Source organism: Suricata suricatta, chromosome 17 (genome assembly GCF_006229205.1).
Source record: "Suricata suricatta isolate VVHF042 chromosome 17, meerkat_22Aug2017_6uvM2_HiC, whole genome shotgun sequence".
Taxonomy (NCBI): Eukaryota; Metazoa; Chordata; class Mammalia; order Carnivora; family Herpestidae; genus Suricata; species Suricata suricatta.
Window position 1 is genome coordinate 21,622,190 of NC_043716.1, and position 10,364 is coordinate 21,632,553.

Genomic DNA, 10,364 nt, shown 5'->3' on the forward strand with positions numbered 1-10,364 from the left:
ATTTTTCGTGTATGTAGTTTAGTGAGCTCCTTGTATATTTTGGATACTAGCCCTTTATCTGATATGCCATTTGCCACTACCTTTTCCCATTCTATTGGTTGCCTGTTAGTTTTTTTGATTGTTTCCTTTGCCTTGCAGAAGTTTTTTATAATGTTAATGTAGGTGAAAATTCACTTCTGTTTATTTTTTAAAAATTTAACATTTATTGATTATTGAAAAACAGAGAGAGAAAGAGCATGAGCATGGGAGGGACAGAGAGAAGGGGAGACACAGAATCTGAACCAGGCAGGCCCTGAGCTGTCAGCACAGACCCTGATGTGGGGCTCGAATCCACGAGTGGTGAGATCATGACCTGAGCTCAAGTCAAACACTCAACTGACTGAGCCCCTCAGGCACCCTTCACCTGTGTTTAATGAATGAGTACTAAATTTTATCAAAAACTTTTCATCATCTACTCAAATGATCATATGAATTTTCTCTTTTGATTTGTCATGAATTACACTGAGTTTCAAAAGCTAGAATCAACAGGGAATTCCTAATTTAAGCCATCCTGGTCATGATGTATTATCATTTTACACTCTGATGGATTTGGTTTGCTAAACTTTCGATTAGAATTTTCTCATTTAGACATGGGTGATGATGATCAACAATTGTTTTTTCATGCTTTACCTCTCCAATTGGTTATTAAGGTTATAGTAGCCTCATAAAATTAGGCTACTATATTTTCTTCAACAGTGGCAAGGTTATCAAAGACAAGTCTGGGGAACTGTTCCAGATTAAAGGAGATTTAAAAACAAATAAACTAAATATAATGTGTGATCCTAGATTGAATCCTAGACCAGACTAATATTTTTTCTATCGCCATGCAGCGTTCACCGGACAATGGATAAACTTCAAATAAGGTCTAGAGATTACATAACAGCATGTATTAGCATAATCTCTGAGTTTTATTATCGTACTGTGAGTGTGCTTAGTTTTAGGAAACACCTGCTGACATATTAGAGGTGAAGGACTCTCCTGTCTGCAATTCATTCTTGAATGTTTCAGGGGAAAATTGGCAGTAAGAGGGTACACAGGGACAAGGAGAGAGATGGTCATCAGGATAATCTACACTCTACAGACTTTGGTTAGTGTGACTTCTAGTATCTAAATTTAATATTCACCCTACACTCTGGTCAAACCTTTACAAGTTTTGCTATAAGTAGGGCCTGATGTTCCTTGCAAGTTGGGAAATAAAAGAAGACACCTTTTTTCGTGAGATACAGAAGTGCGTGGAGGGGACAGAACTTGGAAAGGTGTCATGTCAATCCAGGATGTCCTCCCGGAGGTCTTAGCACAACAGTGCAGAGCAGAAAGTGATAGGAACCTCCCAGAAGAGATCTGTAGAATGTGGAAGCATTTCTGGCATTCTCAGAAATCTTAACAGAGGGAAACTAGATAAAAGACAAAATCTTCTGTATTTATGCACAATGAGAGCTCATAAAATGTCAGTTGGGCATGAAAAATCTCAGTGACACTCATAGCGGGAGAATAATTGTTTCTGCTGCAATGTAAAAGACAATAAACCAAAAACATTGACTCTCTCTTCCTTCATCTTGTGTCAAATCTAGAGGCGAGAGAGAGACTAAAAACAGGCTCTATGGAGTTTGGGGTCAGGTAGATTCCCCAGTGTGTGAAGGGAAATCTCATCCCGGTTTTCAGAACTACATGAAATACATTGTAAACGTGATCCATGCCTTGAACAGAGAAACAGAGAAGGGATGAGATCATCACAGCCTTATACAAGGAAGAAAAAAAGGGAGGTTGTAGCAAGGAGGATGTGGTAGACATGGGATGCACCATGCAGCCCCCCTTCAAGGAAAGACTTGGTACCCAGATTCTGAGAGGGCCATCTGCACAGCCTCTAAATGCCAGCTCCTGGAGGACTGGCCTCATTTGGGGATGAGCTGCATTGCCTTTGGTCATGAGCAACTCCTAGGCTCACAACTCTCACCTGGCTCCTGGAAAATGAGGTATGTGACAACATAAAGGACCAGCCATTCAGCTCAACGCAAGACAACTCTGTTGGGCAGTTTACACTACAAAACCCTGCTGAGTTGGCTGAGATTGTATTGAGAGCTTCATCAAAGTTCAGCTTTTTTCTCTGCTCTATTCTGCTTCCTTCTGCTTTTTTTCATCCTGTCCATCTGTCCTAAACATCTTGGACCTGAAACTCGATCCATCATCTGTTTCCAGATAACTCAGTCTGAAGCATGGGCAGACTGTGTAGCCACAGGAAAAAGAAATGGTGTGGTGGAGATAGTTGATTATGGACAAAGATATTTTACTACCTAGAGTGAGAGAGACAAGGACAACAGGACACTGGTTTATCATGAAAGGAGGTGAGGAGTAAGTTGGCATAGGTTTGGATGTTGGTTCTGATGCTTTCAAGGAAATCCCAAATAGTCAATGGTGTAAAGAAAGTTGCATCTCACATCTTGTACAGAAGTTGAAAAAGGAGGGTTAGGGGCACCTGTGTGGCTTAGTCAGTTAAGCGTCGGACTTCGGCTCAGGTCATAATCTTGTGGTCTGTGGGTTTGAACCCTGCATCAGGCTCTGTGCCTGCTTCAAATTCTGTGTCTCCCTCTCTCTCTGCTCTTCCCCCATTCATCCTCTGTCTCTCTGTTTCTCAAAAATAAATTTAAAAAGTTAAAAAAAAGAAAAAGAAAGAAAAACGGAGGGTTAGCTCTCCTCTGATAAGTCATCGGAACCCAAGACTCCTTGCATCCTGTTGCTCTGCCTCACTCCACATGCTTCACCTTCTAATCAGTTAGGCTATGTTGTGGTGCAGGAGCAGATCCTCCCCAATCTCAATGGTTTACAACAAACATGTTGTTTCTCGCGTGTAGGGCATGTCCACTGGGGGTTCCCATTGGCATGGCCCCACATCCTCCTCATGTGGAGATACAGGCTGTTAGAAGATCAACTGAGATATTGACAGTATTCTGGCAGAATGCAACATGAGTGAGGAGAAAGGGCATTTAATTGGCCAAAGCAAATCCTATGACCATGCTTGATTTCAATGCAGCAATAAATGTAATCCTAACCCAGGGAGGGGCAGAAAATATTTTGGAAATATATACAAAATATCACTTATATTTGCCCACAAAATTGAATTCTCTCTTTTTCCTATTCAATATATACCTCCCCCCTCCCCACTACCTTTAAGGAAGCAACTCAAAAATTCCATCCTAATGGGATGTCCCATCATAGACAAAGTCCAGATCCTGTAATAGTCTTTCTCTGAGGTCTGGATAGGACTCCTTTTGGAGATCTATGAATTAGATATAAAGATTATGTCCCCCAATAACATATATACTCTATACAATTTGGAACAGTAATAGGATAACCTCAACTCCTCTTCCCAAATTTAGACAGGGGAGAAATGGGAAGGACAGAATAGTCACTGGTCCACAGAAATTCTTAAATCCTCCTTAGGTGACATTGTAAGGACCCCTTACCTGGGGTGGGGAGTGTTCCCTAATCAGTTTTACTCCCAGTAAGTGGTTCTTCCATCCATGTTTCCCGATGGTTCCTGGTTTCATCCTTATGGAGTTCCTTCTTTTCCATCACCTTCTTCAACCACATTTAAAGCGGAAATTTAAAAGCCATGCCCTCTTTGAATGTTGAGCAACTTTCTCAACATACCACTTGCCAACAGAATGGGTCTAATGGGTTCTTTTAAGTCTCAAAGAGTCAGAATTTTTATTTTTTCAGTCAACATTATGGCTTTTTGGAAATTTAGCTCTATCAAATATATTATTGTTGTTTGAATATATTTGGTTCCAATTTACTCCATGTGCCAATACCTATTCTGCTTTTTGAGTTATACTTTTCTCTGCAGATTTCATTACATATATTACCTTGAACTTTACAGCCTTCAATAGGAGAACATGTATTCAGGCTCTTATCTCTCAGCCATTTGGTACACTGACAGGATTTATTTGCTGTCAACCAAGTTGACTCAGAGGCTTCAGTCAGGGACTTAATGGCCATTTTATTAACTGCATCTTTACCGACAGGCAAGGTTTTAAGCAGTCTTTGTCACCTCAGGACCTTCTCAGATTTCTTTCTCTCTTACTGGAGATGAGACATTTTTGCAGATATCTGCCCTCAAATGTCCATAAATGTCTATACTCTCTATTATTTTCCTTTTTGCTTGCAAGGAATTAAAACAAGTAAATGCTTTCCCAAGCACAATAGTGCCCCCCCTTCTCTGTTACCTTATTGAAAAGCAATCAAGGTGAATTACTAACACCTGTTTCCTAATCTCCTACCCAAAGTCCAGAGGCTTACTTAACACATTATCTTTATTGCAAGGTATTAAAGAGGACCGCTCTGTCAAATATTTAACTGCTACATGACATAGGTTGCCATCTACCAGTCTGCAGTTACAGTTTTTCACTGCACACCGCTGCCTCTGGAAACAAAGCCACACATTTTAGTGTTTTGTTGTTGTTTTGCAGGATTTTCTGCATCAGTCTGAGCAAGCCAGTTTGGCTGTAGAAACAAATTATCCCAAAAGTCTCAGCGACTTAAAACACTGTTAATTTGTATGTATACTTCCTTTTTTTTTTTTTCCGTGCGAAAACTCATCAATCTGTATGCTTTAAACACGAGCCCTTTAACGGATGTTAATTGTGCCTCAACACAGCTGTTTCTAAAAAGCAAACATGAAGGAATGGACTGTGGGCTCACTGTGGGCGAACTCTCACTGAAGGTGCCATCTTCCCGCTGAGACTGGCGCACCCAGACCTCCAAAGTCAAGTACACCCCGATCCCCACCCAAAGCATCTCCCTGGGCGTCAGGGACCTGACACTCGCGCCACCGCAAGTCCTCTCCCTCCCGGCGCCCTGGCTGGGGAAGGGTGCCTACCCAGACCCCACCAGCTCCTGCGGCTGGCTGGGGCCCCGAGGGCTGGGACTCGCGCAGCCGCTGAGATTGGTGTCCGCCCACCCTTTTCGTGGAGGGGCAGAACCGCCCCCAGCACAGCCGCAAGTGGTTTTAAATTCCCCGAGGAGAAACTGAGGCGGGTCCGAGGTCCCACCCTTTGCTGGAAGGGCCGATCCCGCGGGGTGCAGTAGGCCTAGGTGGCCTCCCTCTCTGAGTCGCTGTCACCGCAGAGGAGGGGCGGCCACTGGAACTGCGGGTCAGTCCCTTTACCAGGAAAGAGACTGGGCGACATCACGTGTGGCCACCTATAGGGACATGAAGGTAAGAATGATACTTACAGGGGCACATGGGTAGCTCAGAGGTTAAGCAGTGGGCCTGTGCTCAGATCAAGAGCTCTAGGCTCAGGATCAGTGGGTTTCAGCCCAGCCTGGGGCTCTGTGCTGTCAGTGTGGAGCCTGCGTGGAGTCTGTCTCCCTTTTTCTCTGCCCCCGCCCCCGCCCCCGCCCCCGCTCCTGGTCTCTCTCTCTCAAAATAAATAAAGTTTTAAAAAAAATTTTAAAAGAATGATTCATTACATGTTTATTATGAAATATTTCAGTTGTGCAAAAAGGCTACACCCCACCCTAGAAAATAATACATTAGTGTAACTGAAGAGTCCCATACGTTCCCTCCCCTTCTCTTTTCCTCCTCCCCTCCCCTTCTGAACTCCATCTCCCCTCCTCTCACTCTTTTCTGCCTTCACATCCATCCTTATTTAGTGGAAGTAGTGTCTGACCTAGTAGCCAAAGGTAGTTATTTTGAAAGTTCCAATGCAATCCAAACGTTTTGCACATGACTTCCTTGTTCCTTAATTCAGACCACGGAAAATCACAAAGATACATAATCCTTTTGCATACCTTGACGCTATGAAACAATTTTAACAAAGGATATAACTTAGGGTACCTGGGTGGCTCAGTCGGTTAAGCATCAATCAGACTTCAGCTCAGGTCATGATTTCACAGTTGACAGGTTTCAGCCCCCGATTGGTCTTTTCGCTCAAAGTTCACAGCCTGGTGCCTGCGTGGTATTCTGTGTCTCCATCTCTCTCTGTTCCTCCCCACTCATGCTTTGTCTCTATGTATCTCTTGAAAATACATAAATGTTAAAAAATAAAAAATAAAAAACAAAAGGGGTACCTTAATTAAAAGCATTACATCAAATTTTCATGGTTTTTTTTTTACCAAATGATACCAAAGACCTCTAAATATCCACCAAAAGTATTAATAAGACAGAGTTGGAGGGTTTGGGTAAAAATGGTTGAATATTTAGCTTGAATATGTGGGGCTGAGAAGGGCCTGGCCAGTACTCCCAACTACACAGCAAACCAACTTTCAGCCTGCCCACAGTGCTGCTCAACCTGAATGGGAATCCACAGAACACAGCCCAAACCGCAGACCGACTGCACTGTCACAAGCGACGTGGAGGCATAAGAACACTAGGATGACTTCTTGGAGGAGGTGTTCCTGGAACTGCAGAAGAAGTAGGCTGAGACGGAAGAGATACATGTGTGCGACAACCTGGGGGCCTGGAGGAGAAGGGACTACCTCGCAGGCAAAGTCTAGGTCAAGTTTCACAACAAGAAGGAGGCAGCGCAGACCATGGCTGACCTGTATAACCTCTGGTTCAACTGGCAGGCCGTGCTTCATGCGGGGCTGTCTCCTGTCACCGACTTCCCAGGAGTCTTGCTGTGGGCAGTTTGAGGTGGGGGCATATACCCGCAGTGGCTTCTGCAACTTCAGGCACCTTCGGCCCACCCGGCTCCTGGAACCTGTATAGGAGGGGACCCAGGCACAGACTCGCCCTGAGCACCATCCCATGACCAAAACCTGAGTCTGAACCCCCAAATCAGCTGGAAGTCCAAACCCCCAAACCCAAAATCAATCTGAGTCTCCAATCGGGAGATCAGTCCCTGTGCACCTGTCCTGATACCACCCAGGAATTCTGGTTGCCCCCAAGATCCCATTCCCACCACTGTCCCTGAGAAAGAAACTAGTAACATTCCTCAGGCCAGTGGCAGGGCTGATTCTGAGACTCTGGCTGCCTTGATCCACCCCTAGCTGAACAAATGTTCCTGACCAGGACCCCGCCTGAAAGCTCCCTTAAGTACCCACCGCCACCCTCCCCAGGCTCCAGGTAATCTGTCCGACAAGGGACCTTCTCTTACCACCCCCTCCTAGTAAAGTTCTGTATTGAAGATTTAAAAAAAAAAAAAAAAGATTAGTAAAGAAGACATTCTAAAATTTTAAAAGTACTACTAATTTCTGGTCTAAAGTTAATTTAAATACATTGTTTCATTATCAGCAATAAGATCATACTTCCAAGATCATACCATTTCTCAGTTGTTAAGTGTTTAGAGAGAGAAATGTTTTACATTGTTTACATTTTATTTCTTGTTTCTACATTCATGTAGAAACATCTTGTTTCTGAGTCAGGCAAGATGCCGGAGAAATAGGAAGCTCTATTGCACTCTAATGACAGAAGATGTAACTATTGGAAGAAACTAAAAAGCAAACAAGTCCTCTCTCCTCTGTCTTTGAAACTTCCTGTGAATATGTAATTATTTTTAAATAAAACATTCTTTTAGAGACCAGTATGGGTTGAAAGGATACTTGCAACCAGAAATGACAGTATTAGCATCAAAATATACAAAAAAAATGCCTTCAAATAAAAACATTAAAACAAGCAATCCAGTAAAAGCATGGGAAAAGAATCGAACAGAACTGCAGAGGAAACACAACTGGCCAATAAATATAAGAGAAGATGCTCAGCCTCAGAGGAATTGGAGAAATGTAAAGTATTACTGATGAGTTGTAATTTCATTCCCTTCAGATTGGCAAACATTTGTAAACCTGGTAACCTGAAGTGTTGACCAAGATGTAGGAAAGTTGGAACCTGATTCATTATTGGTAGCAGTATAAAATGGTGCAACATTGTGGAGAGGTCGGTAGTAAACTGAACATGTACATAAGCTTTGACCCATTAATTCCACACTTTGGTTTATGTTTTTCCTGTTGGTTTATACCTTAATAAAACACACACACACACACACACACACACACACACACACAACATGTCAATAATGTAAACAAGATAAAATCAGTCATTTTAGCACTGTGTGGAACACCAAATTTTGGAAATACCTTAACTGTCCATCAATAATGGAATATGAAAATAATATACAATAATATTTATTAGAGGGAATATTAGGAATGACTTTAAGAGAATAAACTATAACACACATTGACCTAGATGTGAGAAAATGTTGAGTTCAATCAAATTACAGAAGTATACATATAAGATTATAGCTTTTTTAGTGGGAAGAGCGAGAATGGGGGAGAGGGGCAGAGGGAGAGAGAATCATAGGCAGGATCCATGCTCAGCTTGGGGTCAATACTCAACAGGGAGCCTGTTGAGGCACAGGGCTCACCAGGGAGTTAGATGCCACAACCCTGGGATCAAGACCTGAACCAAAATCAAGAGTTGGATGCACAACTGACGGAGCCACGCAGGCGCCCCGGATTATTCCATTTAACTCAGCCTGATATGCACATGCAACAATGTTTCACATCACTCCTGGATATGTGTATGCAAAACTGTGTGTGTTAAAAAGGCTATATTGACATACAGTAAACATAGAATATTGGTTACTTTTGAGAAAAGGAGAGAAACATGAAACTGGAGATGAAAGGCAAAAGGAACCTCAAATTTATCCACAATATTATATTTATTGAATTTTTTAAAGGGTTGAAGTAACTATGGTAAAATGTCAACAGCTGTCAATTTGGGCAAGAGGGTAACAAAAAGTGGGTAACGAAAGGAATGTTTGTATAGTATATTTGTACTTATCAAAGTTTATTTTCCTTGCTATTATGAAACATACATCACACAAACTCACTCAGTTTATCCCAGAATACAAGAGTGTACAAGAAAACCATTAATTAATATAAATAGCACATGAACAATTAATAGAAGTCAAAGTTGTCTCAAATACAAAAAAAATAAAAATCTGTTTGAAAATATTCACAAAGTGTTCTAGAGAAGCATTCTTTTAGAATAGTACCAGGAAGGTTTTTTTTAATTTGAGAAAGACTTCAGGCAACATCAGTCTACACACACATGTGTGCGCACACACACACACACACCTGTGCACCTGGTGACAAGGCCACAAGAGTGGCTTGGAGTGTGGCAGCCAGAGTGAGTGAGTGAGTGTGTGTGTGTGTGTGTGTGTGTGTGTGTGTGTGTGTGTGTGTGTGAAGGAGTGTGTGTAGTTGGAAATGGTGATGTGAGGAGTGGTCCATGGTGAGGGGAAGTAGGGTTATGAGAGATTCTGAGAAAATACAATCCACAGAGAAACAAAAACAGACACAGATCAAGGAGACCCACACCCTCAGACGTGGCTCTGCTCCCCAATGTTGTGCTATGCTCTTTTGTATTTCACAGCCTCAAGTAAGAAAAGTTATGGTCCAGGGCACCTGGGTTCCTACGTCAGCTAAATATACAACTTCAGCTCAGGACAAGATCTCAGGGTTCATGATTTCCAGGTCCCCATAAGAGCTCTCTGCTGTTAGCTCTGAGCCTGCTTTGGATCCTCTGTCTTCCTCTCTCTCTCTCTCTCTCTCTCTACCCATCCCCAATTCATTCTCTCTCTCCCCCTCCAAATAAAAAACAACTACTTAAATTTAAAAAAATGTTTATTGAGTTTTGAAAGAGAGAGAGACAGAGGGACAGAGCGGGAGCAGGGGAGGGGCAGAGGGAGAGGGAAAAACAGAATCTGAAGCAGGCTTCAGGCTTTGAGTTGTCAGCACAGAACCCAATGTGGGGCTCAAACCCACAAACCGTGAGATCGACACCTGAGCTGGAGTCAGACACTAAACCAACTGAGCCATCCAGGTGCCCCCACACCAAACCTTTTTTTTAAATGTTTACTTAATTATTTTGGGGAAGGGGGAGAGCCTGTGCAAGCAGGGGAGGGACAGAGAGAGGGGGAGAATTGAGTGAATCCATGCTGTTAGCTCAGAGCCTGATATGAGGCTCAAATTCACAAGCGTGAGATTATGACCTGAGCCAAAATCAAGTGGTGGCAGCTTCACCAACTGAGCCACCCAGGCACCACCCCCTACATCAAACTAATATTCAGGAGGAAGCCCTGAGAAGTGGAGTTGGAGATCTAGAAGATAGGAGAGAGGGATTATTATTTTGTCAAATAAGCCTGAGTTCCTCAGGAAATGTTTCATGCAATAAAGGGAAGCAATGCTGGGGGCACCTGGGTGGCTCAGTTGGTTGAGCATCTGACTTTGGCTCAGGTCATGATCTCACAGTGAGTTCCAGCCCCGCATCTGGCTCTCTGCTGTCAGTGCAGAACTGGCTTCTGATCCTCTGTCCTCCTGTCTCT